Source organism: Thamnophis sirtalis, unplaced genomic scaffold (assembly GCF_051295495.1).
Source record: "Thamnophis sirtalis isolate CommonGarterSnake01/CBP01778 unplaced genomic scaffold, rThaSir2_p1.2 scaffold_12, whole genome shotgun sequence".
Classification (NCBI taxonomy): domain Eukaryota; kingdom Metazoa; phylum Chordata; class Lepidosauria; order Squamata; family Natricidae; genus Thamnophis; species Thamnophis sirtalis.
This window is the reverse complement of record NW_028261392.1, coordinates 21,145,331-21,169,660: the sequence shown is the minus strand read 5'-3', so window position 1 is coordinate 21,169,660 and position 24,330 is coordinate 21,145,331. Positions and strand designations below refer to the sequence as shown.

The window sequence follows — 24,330 nt, the reverse complement described above, 5'->3', positions numbered from 1 at the left end:
TAAATACAAGAAATTGCTCTACTTTCCAGAGGATTTCATTATGAAGCTGTAATAATGGTATTCCAATTAGAGAATACAAACATACATGCAGATTCATGCATGCAAACACACTCTTCTTAGGCTGCAGTCAATTCTTAACTAACACTTATGTAAGTTAAAAAAATATCCATTCACAAAATAGACAACTGCTTATTTTGCTGACCCAGAATTAATTTTATTTAAATTGAACCTAAAGAAGAGTGGAACGAAGAGAGGGAAAAGGAGAAAGAAAAGTAGGGGAATTCCTTTCTATAGAAAAATGTGTAGGCTTATATGTTTCACCACAGAGTTTTTGTCATGCCCCAATATATAATCTTTATATACTCTTGTTGTTCTCTATCTCTATCTAGTGACAGGAGGGGCAAATACCAATTATATTGTTTTGAAGCTGACCCAACCCCTTTACCCATCAGCCCACACTCCCACACGATGGAAAGTTAGACAGCATTTTCCTTTAGCATTTGGAGGAGACAGAAGCATAAAGAAGCATCTTAATCTGTGGCACATGTTCATCCAAGAAGAAACCCAAATCACACACACAGAGCATTGCTGATGAGATTAAAATTACTGTATTTATTGTTATATTCAGCAGTAACTCAATACCACCTATCTTGTATTTGGTTCTCATTGTATGTATTCTTATTTCCCCCAATTTAATCATATCCTGTTCTTTCAATAAAGCATTCAGATCTATGCACATCAGTGTGCCTTTCAAATCCCGTTCCAACCGGTACGGTTGGATTGGGGCTGACAGCTTCTTCATTGATGCCTGCATTGCACATGCACACACACACAGTGCATGCATGCGTCTTAGCACCTCTGCGACACTCCAGCTGCTCAGTGGAGCATCGTGCAGGTGCTGTATGCGCCATACACCTGCATGGAAGCGCAGAAGCCTTTAAACACCGGTAAGGAGCTCGGGCGGGCGGGTGGGCCCTCCGGAGCACCGTACCAGAACGGTATCCGGTGCTCCGGGCTGGCTCCGGTATGCTCGTACCGGGACATACTGCCTGCAACCTACCACTGATGCACATGGTCTGTTTTATTGGAGGATAGGTGGGTTTAGCTACTTATCGAGCTGCACACAGACTAATGTGTAGTGTGGACAGAACAGTTTTGAAACCAAGAAAAAGGGAGATGCTGCTATGATTTCCTTGTTTTCAGTACTACCCTTTGGCAACTGATTTTAGAAGGTATGTGATTATGCAAGGACTCAAGAGAAGGGGCAAATTTGGCAGGAGCTAAGAGACAGCGTTTTCTTCTTCTTCATGCTTTAAGCAACATTCTTCATTCAAACCCATATGCTTGTAAAGCTGGTCAACACTGATTTATTTCAATCAACCTCTGTGAGCTGACCTTTATTTTTACTTTTTCATTTCTCCTTAGGACCTATGAATGTGGGTTTGTGAGGTAAATTTAAGGATTTGAAAGATTTGATTCCAAGAGACAGTAAAAAGTAGCATTCCAGGGTTTTGCCCTCTCTTAAAGGAACTGCTATTATAGCAGAGATAGTTGCATTTCCACCTAAATCTGATTTGCAACTACTAATTGCTCTACACACTAACAAGAGGTTTCTTGCCCTGATCCAGTTGAGATGCTGTTTCAAAAATAAACATGGAATAATTATTTTCGTGAACTCTCAATTTTCTGCCCTAATCAACTCTAAGCATCTATATGTGTGCATATTATGGTATTACAGGGGTAAAATAACACCCCACCTCTCTTAATAAATCAAATAGAAAATTAACCCCTGAAATGAGCTCTTATTTTACCTTTATTTATTTCTCCACATAATCACCATAATTCGACAGACACTTCTACCAATGATAGATGTTATGAGAGAAGAAAAGTTGAGAACAACATTGAGAAGGAAAACTAAAACTTACACACACTACCATCCACTTCCATATGGTAGGGAAAGCATTGTTACAGTAAAAAGGTACACATAGAAAATTGAATTCCTGGTACAAATAACAGTTGTTTGTCTGTTTAATGGCCTTTTTTGTCAACTGGTTGTTGTTTTGACAATTCCTAAAAATAAGGAATTGGTCAAGGGGTTTTCTCAACTCAACAATTAACTTCAAAGAATTACAGTGGATATTTTTAATTAACATTGTACTTGTATTATTAGGCCTTGCATTGATTCAGTCAAGTTCAGAGAAGAAAGCTGTTGCTTTCATTCAATTAGAAAAGCAAGAAGGTGTTAGTGAGACAGTCTTTTTCTTGATTCTATTGATGGAAAGCCTGTACTATGCTTTCTTGTTTGATTAGTAAATGAAGTTCTGGAGGAGACAAAATGTTCATGCTTTTGTGACTTTGTGTGACTTTTGAGTATGAAATTTTTTTTTGATTATCCTTTATAATGGCCAAGGTTCTTGAAACCATCATGGAAGAACTCCAAATTAACTCTTCAATCAGATGCTGATAGCCCTTCACATATCTTAATTCAGGGGTGTCAAACTCAATTTCATTGAGGCCCACATTAGGCTTGTGTTTGACCTGAGATGGCCAGGGGGGCATGGCCAGGGGGTATTGCCAGCTCAATGTCACTCATGTCAGGGTGCCTGTGGTGTCCCAAATGCTCTGCCAGTGAAAATGGGCTCCATTTTTGCCTGCAACGGCCTCCTGCAACCCTCTGCCAGTGAAAACAGAGCTCAAGGCCCATGGCCCTTGCATGTTCTGTTTTTGCTAGCTGAGGCACCGTGGGCCAGTCCTTCTCTGTTTCCAGGGTAACCCCACAGGCCAGATCTAAGCACCCCATGGGATGGATCTTGCCCCTGGGCCTTGAGTTTGACACCCCTGTCTTAATTGATCAATTCCATTTAGGCAGTGCCAAACTCTGAGTCTGGGCCATTCACAATATATTGTCATAAACAATTTGATACAAATAAAGTAAGGTGGGATCCAGTCAGTGTGCGTGCGAGCGTGCGTGCGTACGTACGTACGTACGTACGTACGTACGTACATACATACATACATACATACATACATACATACATACATACATACATACATATATATATATATATATATATATATATATATATATACACACACCCTAGCTGATGAGAGCTAAATAGCTTGAAATAGATCTATACTAGTCTCCCTTTATTTATTTATCAGCACAAATACAACACAAATGTAACAAAGGCAACAGTTAAAAAAATTATTGGCTTTCTGTCTGGATGGTCTCTTGTGACGAGCCGATAGACAGAGAAAGGAAGCAGTAGGCCTCCTCCCATATTTGGGCATACCAGGGATTGTGACACTAAATACACACACACAGACACACACAGACACACACAGACACACAGACACAGACACACAGACACACACACACACAGACACACACACACACACACACACAGACACACACACAGACACACACACACAGACACAGACACACAGACACACAGACACACAGACACACACACACACACACACACACACACACACACACACACACACACACACACACACACACACATATATATATATATATATATATATATATATATATATATATATATATATATATATATATCGAATGCCAACAGGATGGGGGCCACATGGCTTATAGAGGAATCTCATCTTGAATGTCCCTGTTTATCAAAGCGCCTTTACTTTGTCAGCATGTACATGTACAAGCTGGGCAGAATTAAGGAAAGTAAGAGATCCTGATGCACATTTGAATCAAACAAATGCACACCAACTATTTTTTTTTTATTTGGGGAAATGAAAATGCCATGTGGTGCCAAGTCAGGATTGCAAGGTGGATGAGAAAAGATGGTGAGAACCAACTCACAATTGCCTCTTGGATGGTTCATGAAGTCTGAAGCCTAACATTGAATTGTTGCAGTAAAAATTTCCTTCTCTTGCTTCCAAACTCTGCATAACCATCATCTGAAAGCTTTGAGTGTCGCAATGTAATGCTCAGAGTTGGTAATGGAGCCAACCTCAAGGAAAATTGTGTGAGCAGACCCTTTTTTTTGCTGAAACTTGGGATATGATATTTTTAAATATTCCATAGACTTACTCTATCTTTCTGGGTCATGACAATGAGCCTATATTTCATAGGCTGTCATGATACTGTGATGAAATTCCACATTTTTAGTCTTGTGACAGCAATTACTGGCAAAATTCAATTGTTGACATTTCATCTCTGCCATCAGCAGGCAAGGAACTTATCTTGCACCAACCTGATATTAAAAAACATTAATAATATGAAACCTGAATAGTTTCCTTTCAGTGAACTACCAATTGTCCTTAATTGGTTCAACACTCTTTCAATTTAAAACTTACTGATTGCTCTCACTGGTCATCTGTGTTCTTGATCATATAGATAAGCTTTTTTGATATTTTTGGCCCAGTAATGGACAGTACCAGCACCAACCTGTAATTGATAGCAAATTTCAGTTAGAGGGAATGTTTTTCTTTGCAATAAAATATTCAATCTTTCACTGCAGGCCAGTGGTGGGTTTCAAAAATTGTTCGAACCTACTCTGTGGGTGTGGCCTCCTTTGTGGGAGTGGCTTGCTGCCCTTGTGACCGGATATGAAGATGACACTTGTCAAAACCACCTTAAATTACCTCACACACAGCACTGGCATGCATAAGAATATGACGTAAACTTGTTTTTTAAAAGGCATCTTTGGTTTGCGTTAAACAACTTCAATAGATGCAATGTTCTGATTGCACCACAAACGCAGTAGACATCCTTACCTTTCACAGAGGCACTGAGTTTTATAAATATGAGCATGATAGTGTAGAATAATCATATCCAAGGACCAGTGGTGGGTTTCCTCTTGGAACCTCTTCTGTAGGTGTGGCCTGCTTTCCAGGTCCACTGGTGGAACCTCTTCTAACTGGTTCAGTAGATTTGACGAACCGGTTCTACCAAATAGGTGCGAACTGGTAGGAACCCATTTCCGCTGCAGGCTTCCATTTTATTCATGATAGCAAACTTTTCATATACTAGGTTTCTATCAATTTAAGATGAAGAACAGATGTGAAGGAACAGACAGCAGTGGGATTCACTTACCTTCCCTACCAGTTCACAAATGTGAGCCTGTGCACCAGGGGGTTGGTTCTGGCTGCTGCTACTGCCGGTTTGCTCAGGGATGACTGTGGGCACAGTATTTAAAAAATGCTTCTGCACATGCACAGAAGCAAAAAATGAGAGAACTGGTTTGGGAGCATGGGAGGCCAAGTAACTACCAACACAGCTGAACTAGTTCGAACCAGTAGAAACCCACCTCTAGTATGCACACTCACTTCACTCACATGTACCACATCTGTGCATGCGCACTGCCTTCTGAGCATTATGTCATGGCGGGGGGGCAGAGCCTCCCGCAGCTGCAGCTACTGGTTCACCCAAACTAGAGACAACCGACTAAATGCCACCTCTCGGAACAGATCACTTATAGCTTTGGAGATATTACTTTTCATTCAGCTCTTATGTAAGATTCACGTATGTACACAGAGTTTTTCATCTCCCGTCTCAATAAATTCACCTGCTTTGTGAACACCATTGCTTATTTTTATGGGATTTACTTTCATAAAATGCACTGGGATTGCTTTTATTTGTTTTTATGAGCCTCAGAGTAACAACTTCAAGTATAATAAGTCGTAGCTTTTTACACTAATTGGCACTCAGATACAGCTATTTGTAATTGTCTATAGGTGGCTGAAAAGAGGAGATTGTTCTGCCATTTACACAGTCCTTTTAGATCAAACCCTTCATTTTTCTACAATTTTCTGAAACATACAGATATGTGTATTAAAGATAGAGATACAGATAAGTGTATTTTAAAAGATGAGTACTATCACATTTTAGGAGGAATGCATTTACAGGGAATTAAACGAGTCACAAATTCACATAACAGTTTTTTTAAACTAGTTGAAAAATATTCCATTGTATTCAGAACACTATTAATTTATAATCTTTCTTTGAAATTATATAGCTTTGGTAGGGTAGAACAGGAAAATTTCCTTCTACACAACTATATTTTTAAATAAACAGGTCCAATGGCAGGCGTCCATTGGCATTGAGCCCATCCATGACCCGGGATGAATACCCACCCTTGGGTTGCTTGATTCATGGGTTTGGAGTCACCCCTTTGTAGCTGTGGGGAAGTGAATGTGTTCCAGGCCCCTTTCTGCCAGCTGGATTGACCTCCCTTATTTGGAGGGGGGTCTGGTTGCCCTCCAGAAGGAGGGAGGGGTGCTGATGTGACTGCTCTTGGCATTACCCCAGCAGCAAGGGTGTGGGTTGATACATTAGTCACTGTATGGAAGGAGCCAAGATCTCCACTCCACTGTGTAGCAATTTCTCTGCTAGGAAAGGAGAATGTGGATGGTGCCAGGTTCCACTGAAGGGTCCCTGAAGAGGGGAGGGTTTTTATTTCACTCACGTTTAGCCATAGGGAATGGTCTGGAAGGCCCATTAGAGAAGGACTGCGTGAGGGTGGCTGAGCTCTCCATTCATCAGATCTTCTGGTCATCGTCCAGCCCTTTTAATCAAAATGTCAGCTCTTCAAGGGAAGCCAGGTCAGGAAGCAGACACTGCAAGAAATATTAAAACTACGAATGTAGATATATTAACAGAATCTTGAAAGCCTGACAGAGTTTCTCTTTTCTTTCCTCTTATACGCAAGTGATTCAAGGTGGGCCAGTCTTGAGTTTCTTCCTTGCCCTTTCCTGTCTTTCAGGGCTAAGTTGATACTTTTGTAATAGCTGCGGCCTACTTTCAAGGCAGTCTCTGCACTCTCCTACTCTGAGGCTTATAAAAACAACCAAGATCAAATGGCTTTGGAGTGTGCAGTACTAATGCTGAACTGGATTAATAATAGATGAAGGAGTTTTATTATAATAAATGCAACAAGCTCAAGGAAAAAGACAGCTGAGCCAAATGTAAGTTTTCTAGATCTCTATGTGCTGTTGTTATTAGTTGCGAAGTCATGTCCAACCCATCGTGACCCCATGGACAACATTCCTCCAGGCCTTCCTATCCTCTACCATCCTCTGGAGTCCATTTAAGCTCACACCTACTGCTTCAGTGACTCCATCTAGCCACCTCATTCTCTGTCGTCCCGTTCTTCTTTTGCCCTCAATCTTTCCCAGCATTAGGCTCTTCTTCAGTGAGCCCTTCTTTCACATTAGGTGGCCAAAGTATTTGAGTTTCATCTTCAGGATCTGGCCTTCTGAAGAGCAATCAGGGTTGATCTCCTCTAGGACTGACTAGTTTGATTACCTTGCAGGAATCTTCTCCAGCACCATAGTTCAAAGGCCTTAATTCTTTGGTGCTCAGTCTTCCTTATGGTCCTTATGGTCACAGCCATACATTGCAACTGGGAAAACCATAGCTTTGGCTATACACACTTTTGTTGGCAGGTTGATGTCTCTGCTTTTTAGTATGCAGTCTAGATTTGGCATAGTTTTCCTCCCCAGGAGCAAGCGTCTTTTAATTTCTTGGCTTGGGAATTATGTTAGATTTAATCTGAAGCATCAAGTGCAGAATGAAAGAAAAGCTTTGTGATTGCTTCTCCAAGAGGTGAAGAATCTATTCTCTAAAATGTAGGTACTATAATATAGAGAGAGAGTGGAGAGACTAAAGCCTCTTAGCCAGACCAGAGGATACTTAAGAGGTTATTTAATTGAGCTCTATTTGTTACTATTTATTTAGGACCAGTATCTTATCCTGGGTTTCTCCCAAACAAGGATATAAGTACATGTTCAACTTTGAATTCTGAATTTCTCCCTTTAGAGGAGTCTAAGCTGTGGTTTGATCACCTTGCAGTCCAAGGGACTCGCAGGAGTCTTCTCCAGCACCATAGTTCAAAGGCCTCAATTCTTTGATTCTCAGCCTTTCTTATGGTCCAACTTTCACAGCCGTACATTGCAACTGGGAAAACCATAGCCTTGGCTATACACACTTTTCTTGGCAGGCTGATGTCTCTGCTTTTTAATATGCTGTCTAGATTTGCCATAGCTTTCCTCCCCAGGAGCAAGCGTCTTTTAATTTCTTAGCTGTAGTCCCCATCTGCAGTGATCTTGGAGCCCAGGAAAATAGAACATGTCATTATTTCCATTTCTTCCCCATCTATTTGCCAGGAATTGAGAGGGCGGATGCCACATTAATAAAAAAAAAACCAAATATAAACAGAATGAGAGGCAGAAAAGGTAAAACTCCCCAAGGACAAGAAACAGTTATCTACTTGTGCTTTCCCTGCCAGTTTTCCCTACACATCCCAGTTCTCCTTTGGTCAAATTTCTCAGTCCCATATTCAGGCCCAGTTACAATTTTCTTTTCTTACTCTCAGTAGCCAACACACAGACTAGAAGATGGAAAGAAAAAAAAATCTTCCATTTACCTTTTGAGGGCCACGTAGGATGGACTTTGAAACACTTGCAATATGGGTTTTGTAGTACTGTTGCACTGGTTAACATGGATATTTTTGTATTTTAAATTTGCCTTTTTCAAATATATTGCTAATAAGTTGCCATAAGCCTGTATATTGTGGATGAAATAGTTACGTTTCCAACGGTTCTCAAGCCTCCAGGAACAAAGCAAATATTGAATCCCAGCATTGGGAAAACACTGTGAACGTAGCTTATGCATACCCATTCTGACATTTTTTCCTTGAAAAAGTTTGTTTTATTTTTATTTCAGGAAACAATGTTCTTTCCAATTCTAAATGTCCACAAATTAGTGGATGCTTTAATTCTTATGATGTAACTGGAGCGATTACTTTTGCTTACCCAATCAAAATGTTCTTCAGTACTCTTTTATTAGCAAACTACAAACGGGAAGGTGTGATTTCTCACTTTGTCTTCTCTCGCTTGTGAAATTAAACAGAGAATCCTTTTAAATTGAAACATTTCAAATAAATAGTAAATCAAATGATCCAGGTAGCATAATCAGGGTTTAGCGCTTTCCTAGGAGCCACATTTTTTAAAAAAGTTTATTTATGCATTTTCTTTTTATATACAATAAATGCTTAGTGAACAGTGTACCCTCTGAGTCAATTTGCTTACAGAGCAACATTAAACTCCTAGTTCTACCTCTGTTATCCAACCATTGATAAAACAAGTCCCAAGTTTGAAAATATTATGTGTCTTCTTTTTCTTTTATCTTCAGTTTTAGTCTACCCATTTCTACACAGTCTAATATATTTTTAAAAATTATTTCTTCTGTGGGTGTTCCTCGTTTTTTTCCATATTGTGCAAATACAATTCTTGCTGCTGTCAAAACATGTAATATTAAATATACAGTACATTCCTTTTATCATATTTCTCTGATATTATGCCTAACAAAATATGCTGCCTTAACATTTTTTCTAACCACATATTTATTTTTGTCCATTTTTTTTTTTTTTGCTTTTGAACATGTCCACCACATGTGATATGTGCCCAGAGTTTGATTACTTTTCCAACATTTACCGCACATGTCTTTAGAAGGTAATTAGGATGACATGCTTTTTTATGGTATGGTAAGAACAAAATTCATAAATATTTTCAAAGACATTATTTAAGGAATGCTCTATTTTTAGTATGGGAAAAGGTGAAAGCAAAAAGGTAGATGAAAATACCAGGATGGCTTTCAACAGTGGAAGCATTAATTCACCCAAATCTAGTAAATCTGGAGAAAACGTTGACATATAAAGATATCTTAAACGTGGAAGGGAAACTAAAAACTAAACAAGAATTACAGAAACAGGGTGTTGATTTATCATGGTGGCCACAAATGCAAATGCAAGTGAGATATGAGAAAGGTGTTAAGACTTATGGCTGTTATAAAGAGCAAACAACATTTGATCCAATACTGTTAGCAGTGGATGAAAAATTAATTAAGAAAATGTATAATTTTCTATTAAGCTTAAAATGAAAAATGAACAGGTGAAAGAGACAATGACAGTTTGGGCAAATTTTTTGGGGGGGATATACCCCAGAATTAGATAATAGGCAAAAGCTCTGGGTATGAAACTATAAATTGGCAATGGCAACTACATATAAGGGAAATTTGCATAAAATGTTTTATAGGTGGCACTTACCACCAGCAAGATTAGCCAAAATGTTTAAAAACATGTCCTAGAACAGTGTTTCTCAACCTTGGTGACTTTAAGTCCTGTGGACTTCAACTCCGAGATTCCCCCACCAGTGTAGCTGGCTGGGGGATTCTGGGAGTTGAAGTCCACAGGACTTAAAGTCACCAAGGTTAAGAAACACTGTCCTAGAAGCAGTGGTAGGATTCTAAATCTTTTCCTACCAGCCCTATGAGAGAGCACTTTGTGCATGGAGCACTCAAAGACCGCCCTCGATGTCAGCCCTGGTGAGTTGAGGTTTTTTTTAGCTTTGCCGTGTGAATCAGCTGATCCAAAAAACAAGGGAATATAGGACAGGGAACAATGGGGGCAGGAGGGCGGGGCCAACCAGAGGTGGTATTTGCCAGTTCTCCGAACTACTCAAAATTTCTATTACCAGTTCACCCAAACCAATCCAAACCGGCTAAACACCACATCTGTCTAGAAACCACATTTGACCAACACTTTCTTGTTCTAAATGCCACTCTCTTGCCTCTCATTGAAAAAAGATGGTGGCTGTTACAGAAGTCCCCTGAATTGAGTACTGTCCTAAATACTGTTGAGTACTTATGAGTACTGTTCTATGCAAACAATTAAAAAAACACAGTCTTTACTATTCCACATTCATTCTTCAGTTTGCTCAAAAAGAAGCACCAAAACTTTGGTGGTAACAGATTCTTATCATTAGAATCACCTCTTTTTTATTGGTTTTACAGAACTAAAAATTAATTCAGGTGAGTTTAGCTTTGAAGGACAGATGGTGCCTTAAAAAGTCAAGAACAGAGATAATGGGCAATTGATGGAGGAAAAAAACAGCAATTTCCTACTTTTTCACATCTGTTGTTAACACCCCAGAGACATTTCCTGTCTATATATGTTTCATCATTGAGACATTTCTTCATCATTACAGATGCAGACAGATTTCGTTTCCACATGCTTTCCTCATCCTGTGCTCATAACACCACATATCCATATGCTTCTGTGGCTGGGTAGATATCCCACATTAACCTTCTCCATTGTGACCAGGGGAATACATGCTCCTGCATAAATATCTTCCCTTTCATTCTGTTTCCTCTATGAGTGATGTTCTGATAATGTTTCAGAACAGCACATGCAGGAATTGGTCTAGAAATTAAATCAGTACCTGCAAAAGAATTCTACAAAAATGTATTAAGGCTATTGAGGATTTAATGATTATGCAGTTGGTTTTGAAGTTAGTTAATAGAGGTCAAACTGCATACCTTTTTTTTAACCAAAAGCAATAGCATTTAGGTTACTACACTGCACCATAGTGCAGCATTTACAGCATTCTCAGTAAATCTGATAGGTTTACAATGTAAAGCATTAACTGCATATTGCCCCCAACAATCTCGATTCTCATTTTACAGACTTCAGAAGGATGGAAAGATGAGTCAACCTTGATCTCTGTCAGAATCGAACCCCGGGCTGTGGGCAGAGTTTTCCAGCAATACTGCAGATTGGTGCATGATGATGTCCCCCAGAAGGATTGTTTCCCCCTGCTGGCTCTTCGTGCTGTAGCAAAACACAAGTTGAAAAAGTGAGACATTTGAAGCTAGAGTCATGTTACTAAAAGCAAAGTTCTGTCTAAGAATAGGGAAGAAGGCAGAAATACACAGGACAGTGCTTTCCCCATAATACATTAAATCAGGAGATCTTTGCATTGCAAGACCATCAGGAAAGAGCGGTTGTGTTAGTCATAGACAGAACAAGTCATAAGGTTAAACTAACTCTCTTTCCAGTCAGCTGTGTGGGAGGTTAAATCTCAGCTTTTTGGAGCTCAAGATGAAATACAATCCTATATCCTTTAGGTTTTCACAGTAACAGAAGTGATAAAATGATCAGAAATGAGTGGTAGATAGGCAGACTCCCACTATCACTTCAACTGATTACTTTGCAATCACTTTGTTCTCCCTTTCTTTGTTTCTACTCTGTTTGGGGAGAAATGAGAAAGAAATAGGGCAAGAAGAAAGATTCTTTTTCATGTTTTATTTGTTTTATTTATATTACTTTCCATTTCCATCAAGCAGTGTGTGAACTGGGTACAATCATTTGAACAGTCATAATTCACAAATGTGTTGTTAAATTCATCACAATAATAATAATATAACTATATAATAGTCTAATAACAATAATACATAACATCATCTTCAAGTTCTCTCCACATTAACATTTCCTCTTTTTACATCTCACCCTTTCTAATTTCTGTTTCTAATGTCTAACCATTGATTTTAAAAAAAATCCTACGTAAAAAAATATTCAGTTTCTTCTTTATCCTTAATAGTGAGCATTAGTCCATCCATTTCTGTTCATTCTAACATTTTCTTAATTCCATTCCATGTTGTGCAAATACAATTCTGGCTGCAGTTAGTATATGTAAAACCAGATATATAGTGTTTTTATCATATTTTCCCAGTAGGATGCCCAACAAAAATATCTCTGGCTTCAAGTCTATATGCTGCTTTATCATTTTTTCCAACCAAGTATGTATTTTTGTCCAATATTTTTTAGTTTTTGGGCAAGTCCACCACATGTGATAGTATGAACCCGCTGATTGATTAAGAAAGAAAATTTTTGACGGTCAGGAAGAATTGTAGAAAGGATCAGCAAAAGATATCCATAATTGCATGCTGCGGTGTGATGGATTCATTATGTGCCATTAAGTGATTGTTGCCATGTAGAGAAATTTTCTCCATCTATCCCTAATCTGGTTTTCCGAGTGTTCCAATTATATGTTCTATAATTGTAACTGGCTCAATGCTCTTTGCTGATGGTCATCCTCTTCATCTCTTCAACCTTTTCCAGTATTGAGGCCCACTCTAGAGATGCTTGCTGCTGGGATACAACAATGAACGTTGACTCATTAGGTTAGGAAATGGCTTTGTTGCTGGAATCAAAAGAGTAAGGTTAGCATATGTAAGCAAACACTTTTTAAATAGATTTACTTCAGAGTTACAATTTGCCCTTCTGCTATGAACTCACACGAGGAAGTGCAAAGACGGAGAAGGAGTGTAAGTTACTTACTGGCCTAGATACAACCCGCAAAATCTTGTGTTTGCTTTTATCAGTGCATTATTGAGTGAAGAAGAGATATGTCAGAAGATTAGGGAGAGATACAAGGTTGTTGTTTTTTTTTTGTATAAGGCAAACCTTGTGGTTATCTAGCCAATATCTACAGAAAACCTGAGCCAGCCACAAGGAAATAAAAAGGAAGTGGTTTAACAGTGAGCCCTTGAATTAACTTTCTTCTTCTTTGCAGATTTATATTGAAGTGTAATCCAATATCTGCCATAATCATTGTAGGAAAGCAATGAAATTTAATCTGCACATTTAGGACATAATTTTACTTTTCAGTCTAATGCACAGATTTAATTCTGAGGAACTGGGAAGAATATAAATCACCTTTCGTGAACATTCAAAAGTTGTTCTACTTATAATGAAAGAGTGGACAAATTTAACTGGCGTTTGGGAACAAGACATGATTGAAAATGTTTTTTCTTTCTTTTGCAAATTAAATTATGGGCAAGGGCAGTGGTGTCTACTAATGTGGGATATTTTCAAATTTATTATTACTGTTATTATTAATCAATTCTATAGCCCCAAGGAAAGAAGTCAAATGCAGTCAATATTCAGTTACAACCCTTCTGAGTTTACTCACCAATCCAACATAATATTGGGAATAAATTGTGTAAAGGGTTTGTGACTACATGTTGACTGCAAAATTCTGAGAGTATTATTTATTTATTAAGAACATTCATATCACTGCCCAACTCATTCACAGTGACTCCGGGTAGCTTACAGGAGTAAAACTTCAATACAAATCCAATAAACCAGCATCTTCCAAAGTCCATACACTTAAAGTTGCCAAGAGTGAGGAGCACTAGACAGAATGGAATGAAATCATTCTGACTTTGTCTTCTTTGGTCTAGGAGAAGAAGCCACCAAGGAGGCGGAAGAGGAGGAGAAATGAACTTGAATATGCTCAGATCTGACCAGAGCTGGCAGGAATGGAATAGAATAGAAAATAGAATAGAATAAAATAGAATAGAATACTTGGAAGGGACTAAGAGGTCATCTAGTCCAATCGACTGCTGAAGAAGGAGAGTCTATAGAAATGGATGTCCAGTCTCTTCTTGAAAGCCTCCAGTGATGGGGCAACTCACAACTTCTGAAGGAGAGCCATTCCACTGTTGATTGTTCTCACTGTGAGGAAATTTCTCCTTAGTTCTAGTCCAAAAAGTGGGAGTCTCATGTATTCAAGGGGGAAAAAAAGTCCGACTGCCTTTTGAAAAAGGACTTTTTGGGACAACCATGACCTGGATGACTGAGAATCTCCACAGACATCCTTGGTTGTAGGTTGCTTCTCCCCTTGGTTAGTTTCCATCCATTGGTTCTTGTCTTGCTTTCTGATGCTTTAGAATACAGTCCTCCCCCCCAATCTTTGTTGCAGCCCCTCAAGTACTGTAGCGCTGCGATCATATCTCTGAACATTTCATTCTAAGCCAAAATTCATTCCATGTTGACTCTTTAATTCTAAGCCAGAATTGCTTTCCATTAGATGGTCAAGCAAAGAGTAAATACATTCTGCACTGGATTCTTCAGTGCCTATATACTTGTGGTGGCAAATCTATGGCAAGCATGCCACAGGTGGCAGGTGGAGCCCTCTCTGCGGGCCTCCCTCTGGCCAGCTGACTTTTGGGCCACATGCAGGATATGCATAGTGGGGAAGGGGGGGTTACACCAGCACGCATGGGGGGGCACCCCATTTTTGGTTCCAGGAGGCTTTGAGGAGGCCTGCTAAGTCCAAAACAGGGCATGGGGGGGTTGCATGAACATCCACAGGGAGGCAGGGATTGCAGGGGATCACATGCACATGCACAGGGGGCAGGGGGCAGGGTACATGGGGGAATCATGTGCCCATTGCATTATGGTGTGGGCACACACATGCGCGCTATCACAAATGCATTTAGGCATGCAAAAGTTTAGCCATCACTGCTATGTACACTCAAACTAAGCAGATGTAACATGAGAAGGGGGCATAGAGCATATTCCTCCCCACAGGCAACAGTATGTATCCATCCAGTTTAGATCTTCAACCACATGGATAGACACACACAAAGGCAACACTCTATAAAATACACAGCATCTTAATTATATAGATAAAAATAAAACATTTCCAATGTATTGGGTTGGAAATAAGTCAAGAATCCATGCTCTGCATGTTTTCCTTCGACAGCAACAACAGAAACAAATCAGTTAAGATGGCAAAAAGACAATCAATAAGAGCATTCGGGGTTCAAGGGGTTGATATCGGAAGGAAATTGGAAGCGCAACGCCATTCCATTGAAAACATTCAGGAGGATGTATTTTTGTTGCCATTTTAGAAACCATTAAAAAAATTACAAAGAACAATAAAGTTGGAAGGGATTTAAGGGTCATCAACTCTAATCCCTGCAAGATTCCTTATACCCCACCTGATAAATGACTATTTTCAAGTCTGTTTGAAAACCTCCAGTGAGAGACCAGAAACCGTCGTGTGAGGTAACCTATTCCACTAATTGTGACAGCTCTTACTGTCAAGCAGTTCCTCTAATGTCTAATCTGTATCTAAATCCTTGAAGTTTTACCCCATCAGGTGTACTCTTACTGTTTGGATCAAGAGAACCCTCCACAATGTGAGTGAACTTCAGATATTTGAAAACAGCTATCGTTAATATTATAGCTTCTTATTGCAGTGTATTTGTAAGACGATAATCATGCAAATCAGTTATTTGGCTTGCTTTGGTTTAGAGTTCCAGAATGGGCTATTTGGGGGCACGGGGGTCTATGATATACTTCCTACACAGAGGTAGTATTCAGCCGGTTCAGGCGAACCAGTAGTGGAAATTTTGAGTAGTTTGGAGAACCGGCAAATACCACTTCTGGTTGGCCCCGCCCTCTCGTTCCTGTCGTTCCCTGTCCTACATTCCCTTGTTTTTTTACCTCAGCTGATTCTCACGGCAGAGCGGATTGCCATGCCTCAGCTGAGCTAAAAAAAACAGCTCACCTCACCAGCACTGACATCGAGGGCGGTCTTTGAGTGCTGTGCACACACGTGCGTGAAGCACACTCTCATGGAACTGGTAGGAAAAGATATGGAATCCCACCACTGTTCCTACAGCAGTGTTTCTCAACCTTGGCCACTTGAAGATGTCTGGACTTCAACTCCCAGAATTCCCCAGAAACACTGTCCTACAGCTTTCCTAGCTCTTCTAAATAAAAAAGAGGTAAAATATTATAAGGTTTTACTGAAATCTTAATGGGATTTTGTCATTCTCAAACTAGATGCCCCAATCTTGCACAAGGTTAGAAGAGGCTGTCATTTTCTGCGTTAGGCTGTAATGTTTGTAAGCTAAATATTACAAGACTGATGAGCCGAAAAAAATACTGTTTATTAAATTATGTTGACTGTCACACCTAAATGAAATATTGATGATGTCTAGATCTTCTAATTGGCTAAAGTAACCTGGAAAAAAGAAAGGGGAAAAGTCAATATCAGAAAAATAATTTGCTATGTATTATTTCAGCTTCCTTTCCATCTTAAAATAGAATTTCTATTCATTCAGTGTTAATCAGTATAAACAGACAAAATTGAACCACTTTAGTAGGAAATGCTTTGTACTCACCCTGAAATATAGGATAGAGTAGAATCTCAGAGGTGACTTAGCTTATCTTGAAATACTTAGAGAAAGATGTATCAGCCTTCATTATTTTTGCAGATTAATCAAAGGTCCCTGGATTTGAATGATACACAGTATTATAAGTTTTAAATACAGAGATGCAAATGATTCAGGAAGAACAATAAGGATATCACAAGATCTTGAGACTGTTTTATAGCTAGTAAATTGCTGTGTTGAAACTACTCTCAGGGCTCTTCGGTTGAGTATATTTATTGTAGCCAGAATGATATTTGATTCATAACTGCTCTTGCATTCATTCCTCCATAGGGATGTGTGAGTAAAGCTGTGAAGATTCAATAGAATTTTGTTAAATTTTAATAATAAAATGCCATTGTTGTAATGTAAAGCTGCTAGTCTATAAATGTATAAATAAACGTTCCTTCTGTGCACTTGGATACTGAAGTTCCTATGCTTTAAGGGCTGCTCTAGTTCACAGCATGGAATAGCCACAGTATAAAATTGTGTTTTTCATTTGTGAAAGCTAAAATAAATGCCCAAGTCAAATAATCACATCCCAATTGCCTGTAAATCATAGAAGAAGCAAGCCCCAATCCAGCTAACCTTAGATACAAGAAGAAAGAATTATGGAAAGTCTACTTCTGCTCATCATTGCTATCAGCATGGCATCATCGTGCAAAGAGTTGAGGTGGTGCAGTGGTTAGAGTGCAGTACTGCTGGCTACTTCAGCTGACTGCTAGCTGCAGTTCAGCAGTTCGAGTCTCACCAGGCTCAAGGTTGACTCAGCCTTCCATTCTTCCGAGGTGGGTAAAACGAGGACCCAGATTGTTAGGGAAAATATGCTGACCCTGTAAACCACTTAGAGAGGACTGTAAAAACACTATGAAGTGGTATATAAGTCTAAGTGCTATTGCTATCTGTAAGTATTTGCATTAGGATCCTTCAGTCTCAAAAACTATGGTATGCTCTAGAAAGAGGTCAAAGCTGGCGTGTCCTCTCCAGAGCACGAGGCCTGGGTAGATTAATATGGAGGATAGACTGTTACCCAAGCAGCAGATCCCCCCTCTCCATGTTGCTGAAATAGTCCAATGGAATGGCAGAGCCAATACAATTGGTTCACCTGCATCGCAGGAGTTACCAGAACATGATTGTACACAGTCACGAACTGATTCTGGGACTCTGGCTACGGATTTTGCCTCGAGGTTGATTCCTGAAGCCTTTTCCAATAGTGAATATAGTGACAAGGCAGTGGAGGTTTGTAATCAGAGTTCCGTTCTCCTAGAAGACGGTTCTGCCACTTTATCTGCCTTTGGGGCGTAGAGCCCTCTTCCACCTTCAAAACCGTTGGCCGTCTTCTCCTGTAACCCTGGAAAGGGGCCCTTACAAGGTGCTACCACCCGAGCCAGCTGGACCAAGATTTTTGAAGGAGGTGTTACTCCTCCATCACTCACCCTTTGTCCTGGCTTGTGACAGGCAGAGCCTGGCTTCCCAAATGTTGGTCCCAGAATGGTGAGTTTAAGAGTTTACATTACAGACAGAGAGATTCCATGGATTCAAGACGCTCTCTCTGTAGTGTATTCTTCACCTCCTTTACAAAGCTGGTTATTTACAAAAAATTCTCGGACTATGTGTAAATGTAATTTACTCTAAGCAATACTACAGGATGACAATTTGCAGATGCAAGAAACATGGAGAAATACTTTTGATATACTCCTACCCAATTATGTGCAGAATAGTGCCACCTGGCAATTTGTAAAGCCTTCCAAATTACAATCGCCAACCTTCTTCCCTTGCCATGGAAACAGAGCTGATGACAGATGTAAATCCTGGATGGACACATTTCCACCCTTTCCTTCTGCATGCAGGTCTCATATAGGAAAGCCTGGTTTGTCCTTTTAACCATGTTCAAACCAAGGACAGAAAGACCAAGCAGAGCCTGGCTTTCCAAATGTTGGGCCCAGGATGGCGAGTTTAAGAGTTTACATTACAGACAGAGAGATTCTGTGGATTCAAGAAGCTCTCTCTGTAGTGTCCTCTTCACCTCTTTTACAAAGCTGGTTATTTACAAAAATTTCAGACTATATGTAAATGTAATTTACTCTAAGCAATACTAAGGGATGACAGTTTACAGATTCAAGAAACATGGAGAAATACTTTTGATATACTCCTACCCAATTATGTGCAGAATAGTGCCACCTGGCAATTTGTAAAGCCTTCCAAATGACAATCGCCAGCCTTCTTCCCTTGCCATGGAAACAGAGCTGATGACAGAGGTAAATCTTGGATGGACACATTTCCACCCTTTCCTCCCCCATGCAGGTCTCATTTATGCAAGCCTGGTTTGCCCTTTCAGCCATGTTTAAACCAAGGACAGAGAGACCTGGCATTCAAAAGCAAAACCTGAACATAAGGTTGCCAAAAGTCTGGTAAGCTGGTTTCCAAGATGAAATCAGTGTTAGAAAGAGGAGATTGTTTTTTTTCCCATTTGTTTCTAGGTCCACAATAGAAGAACTTGTTCTATATTTGGAGTTGTAAGGAAGGCACAAATGGTTCAGGATACTTTTGTTGTCAGTCCTCAGGTGCTGCTGTGAAACTTGGGATTCTTGTTGTTGTTAGTTGTGAAGTCATGTCCAACCCATCATGACCTCATGGACAACATTCCTCCAGGCCTTCCTATCTTCTACCATCCTCTGGAGTCCATTTAAGCTCACATCAACTGCTTCAGTGACTCCATCCAGCCATCTCATTCTCTGTCATCCCTTTCTTCTTTTGCCCTCAGTCTTTCCCAGCATTAGGCTCTTCTCCAGTGAATTATTCTTTCTCATTAGGTGGCCAAAGTATTTGAGTTTCATCTTCAGGATCTGGCCTTCTAAAGAGCAGTCAGCAGTCAAATCTCCTCTAGGACTGACTAGTTTGATTACCTTGCAGGAGTCTTCTCCAGCACCATAGTTCAAAGGCCTTAATTCTTTGGTGCTCAGCATTCCTTATGGTCCAACTTTCACAGCCATACGTTGCAACTGGGAAAACCATAGCCTTGGCTATACACACTTTTGTTGGCAGGGTGATGTCTCTGCTTTTTAGTATGCAGTCTTGATTTGGCATAGTTTTCCTCCCCAGGAGCAAGCGTCTTTTAATTTCTTGGCTTGGGAGTTATGTTAGATTTAATCTGAAGCATCAAGTGCAGAATGAAAGAAAAGCTTTGTGATTGCTTCTCCAAGAGGTGAAGAATCTATTCTCTAAAATATAGGTACTATAATATAGAGAGAGTGGAGAGACTAATGCATCTTAGCCAGACCAGAGGATACTTAAGAGATTATTTAATTGAGCTCTATTTGTTACTATTTACTTAGGACCAGTATCTTATCCTGGGTTTCTCCCAAGCAAGGATATAAATACAACTTTGAATTCTGAATTTCTCCCTTTAGAGGCGTCTAAGCTGTGGGTAATGGACAAAATCTGTCTGAGAATCAATAACATTCAGCAAAGATGGAATAGTGGAAGATCAGAATACGACAGTCTTCTGAAGGCCTCAATTATCCACAGAACTTTGTTGAGGCTATGTCTTACTAGCAAGAGTAGATCTGTCAGTAATTCCTGCTTTGTATTTTTCAGGATCTTGAAATTTTAACAACTTATAGACACTCCTAATTCAGCACTACTCACTTCATCTTCTTTCGGGTCCAGAACCAGAATAGGAAAAAAAAATCCTAGAAACTCAAAGTATAAATCAACACATCTTCCTATTCCCTGTGGCTGTACATCTTAAAGCTCAAATAGAAGCCTTGCTTTCTGCCTTATCCGTGATGATCAAATTCTAGATACGACTCTTAGCCTACAGGTAAAGGCAATACATTATTCAAGAGCTCCATTACTGAACACTTTCCCTCATTGCTGATAATAGTAATCAGAAATGTCTACCTGGCAATTTGCAACTTGTTTTGATATTATCACAGGGAATGGATATTCTCTGATTGGTTACTTGTAGGAACTTGCATTATGATATAGCCGAGGATACCTGTCAAGCATTTGTTACAGATTAGGCCTTCAAGCCGTGTAAGAGCCTTCTATTTCTGTCAATATTTATTTGCTATGACTCTGCTAACCAGAGGCAGCAGCTGGATCAGACTCTGTTGTAAATCTGTTGAAAAAATAATGTGAATATTTTAGTTAATAGCTAATTAATTAATAGCTAATAATTAGCAAAATTATTCTATTCCATTGGACTATCACAATGTTCTTTTTTTAAAAAACGAACACTCTGGTAAATAGGTTTATATGTGTCAAGGGAGGGAAATCCTTTTTTCCCTTCCCATCTAAAATTGTTTCAGCCATTTTCTCTCTCTCCTATTACATTGGATTTTAAATCATCAATTTGCATTGATGGGTGGGATTCTGCTGGTTCAGATCTGTTCGGGTGAGCAGGATGCTAATTTTACATAGTTGCAAGGACTGGCTATCCTTTTGGATGCCAGATAAGTGCATTCATTCATTCATTTCATTCATTTTATTTGTCTTGTATGCCGCCCACTCCCGGAGGACTCCGGGCGGCTCACAACAGACAAGGGAAGGGGGATAAATAGACAAAGACAACATTTTAAAAAAGACGCAACATTCACAATTTCCATGGGGCTGGATGTTTCACAAGCCCCCCGGCCTGCTGGAGCAGCCAGGACTTGGTGGCTTTGCGGAAGGCCGGGAGGGTAGTAAGGGTCCGGATCTCCATGGGGAGGTCATTCCAGAGGGCTGGAGCTGCAACAGAGAAGGATCTCCCCCGGGGAGTCGCCAGCCGGCATTGGCTGGCAGATGGAATCCGGAGGAGACCCAACCTGTGAGATCTAATTGGTCTCTGGGAGATAATCGGCAGGAGGCGGTCTCTCAGGTACCCAGGTCCGATGCCATGTAGAGCTTTATAGGTAACGACCAGCACCTTGAAGCGGGTCCGGAGACTAATGGGTAGCCAGTGCAGCTCGCGGAGGATAGGTGTGACGTGGGTGTACCTGAGTGCACCCACAATCGCTTGCACGGCTGCATTCTGGACTAACTGAAGTCTTCGAACACTCTTCAAGGACAGCCCCATGTAGAGCGCGTTACAGTAATCCAGTCTTGAGGTCACAAGGGCGTGAGTGACTGTCTGAAGGGCCTCCCGATCCAGGTAGGAGTGCAGGATCCGCACAGAGGCTCTGGGAGGGTGGAAAATCGACCTCCTGGAAGTGGGGCCATTTCTGGCCTCCGAACGGCCTCTAGAGTCTGGAGGAGGCCATTTTCACCCTCCCGGAGGCTCGAAAAAAGCCTCCAGGAGGGCAGGTGGTGCTATGGTGCAGGAGGCCATGCCCACCCAGCAACCGGACAGAGAATCAGTTGATAAAATTTTTAAATTCCACCCCTGCATGCATTCATTCATTCAATTTTGTACCTTTTCTTTTTATACTTTCATGAGGAGGTAAAGTGAACAGGAGGAGTGAGCAAGTTTTGGTGAAGGGAAATATTTCCTTGTCCACTATTTAATTATTCAAATACCTAATTGGGAAGTATACTTCAAAATCCAACAGTGTATTCTATATAGTCTTCACCGATTTTAAAACCCTGTTCAGTTCAGTGTCCAGAACTAAACTGCAAGAAATATTGAGGGAAATCTCATTTGAGATGTATTTATTTTCCTTGAACAATTGCCTTTATAAATATCTTTGACACAGCATTAATGGGTGACTTATGGCTCCTGAGTCCTGTACCTATATATTAAGAAAAGTGAAACCAGATTACAAGTTGGCCCATCACACTTCAATTTTAATATTAACTCATTAATAGAAAGAAAAAAAAGGAGACGATTTCCATTCTCCAAATTAGCATTTGGACAATGGAAATCCTGATTTTGTGGACCATTTGTTCCTAAAATAAAAACAGGAAAGTGATTTCAAGAGTACATTGTGCATCAGTGGAACTCTTAACAATAAGAGGGAAGCTAATTATCATAAATCAAACGTTTTTGTTAAGAGACCTAAAATCTTTGTCTATAAAAGGGTAAGTATTGAAGAGCTCTGAAGTTTAAATATCCAGGCCTCTTTTTTCATGATTCCAGATCCTAGTAAACAGTAGGCCACAGTTGTCACTGCAATACTTGCATTTTTCTTGAACAAAAATGCCCTATAAGCCAGGGGGCTTTAAAGGTAAAGACTTTGTGCAATACATTGGAACCTTCCTTGGCTTATGCTATAATTTATCTCATTCCCAGAGGAATGCCTATCCAAATTTCTAAGATTTACTGCCTAAGGTCTAAATTATTCAGAGCTGAAGATAGGATTTGGGCTGTTGTGTTTTATGTTTCATTAGAAGTTAAATCTAGTTTTGGATTTGATCCTTTTATACAAATGCCTAACTAGTATCCAGGGACACGGTGGGTTCAATGGTTAAGAAGCTGAGCTTGTCAATCAGAAAGGTTGGCAGTTCGGTGAGTCAAATCCCTAGTGTCACGTAATGGAGTGAGCTCCCGTTACTTGTCCCAGCTTCTGCCAACCTAGCAGTTTGAAAGCACATAAAAAATGCAAGTAGAAAAATAGGAACCACCTTTGGTGGGAAGGTAACAGCATTTCGTGCACCTTCGGCATTTAGTCATGCTGGCCATATGACCACGGAGATGTCTTTGGACAGCGCTGGCTCTTGAAATGGAGAAGAGCCCCACTCCCTAGAGTTGGGAACGACTAGCACATATGTGCGAGTGGAACCTTTACCTTTAACTAGTATCCATGGAGCTGACATTTAGAATTAAATTTTGTGTGCATGGCTGTTCAGCAAAATATCTTCTGGCTTAAGAGTTTGATCAAGTTAAAAAAAAACTTTAGAGGAAAGGTTGTTAATACGGAACACCAATGAGTTAAAAAAAATCATGTTTGCTTACATCAGCTAAATATCTTTACAACTTAACAACAGAGGCAAAGTGGATGGCTATTGTTTTATTTGTTGAGGCCAATTTTAAAAGCTTTAATTCATGTTATACTTGAAAGGATTGTACTGCATCAGTTTATTTTCTTTTTATGTAAAGAATACAACAATTCTTATCATTTCTAGCAGGAAAAACTTCCAGAATCTTGTTTCATTTCTGCTCTGATTGTTTCTCAATGCGAGTCCGAATGTATCTTTGAAACCCTCTGTAGATTTCTTTTAATATTTTCTGTAAATGTAAACCCTGCAAGGAAGAAGCATGTTAGTCCATTTTATACTTGGCTGCACATTGTTCATTCCCACAACTTTATAGTGATTGTAAATGTTTCATTTCCTGTTTCTGAAGATCTCCATCATTATCCATTACAAACAGCAGTACTGAAAGATGGTGTTAACAAGAGATAGTCCACGTATCTCAGTATTAGCATGCTAGTCAGAACTGCCAGCAGAAGCAGAAACAACATGTTATCTGGCAACAAGCTCCAAACTCGTGTAACATTCACTTTGGATGGGCAAAGATTATCAGGGGACATTTATAGAAGAGAAGCAACAAGTAGAATGTATCCTTTTGGAAGTCA

General features: G+C 39.8%; 1 long non-coding RNA gene across 1 annotated transcript in view; it reads right to left on the bottom strand.

Annotated features, from left to right (window-relative positions):
- Positions 1 to 6,469: 6,469 nt before the first annotated feature.
- LOC148043268 (uncharacterized) overlaps positions 6,470 to 24,330 on the bottom strand; it is a 126,029-nt gene continuing 108,168 nt past the window's right edge. Inside the window, exons 3-4 of the long non-coding RNA XR_015698176.1 lie at positions 11,539 to 11,654; positions 6,470 to 6,603 (exon numbers count right to left, since the gene is read on the bottom strand). This is a non-coding gene — a long non-coding RNA (uncharacterized LOC148043268). The remainder of the gene's footprint in view (positions 6,604 to 11,538; positions 11,655 to 24,330) is intronic.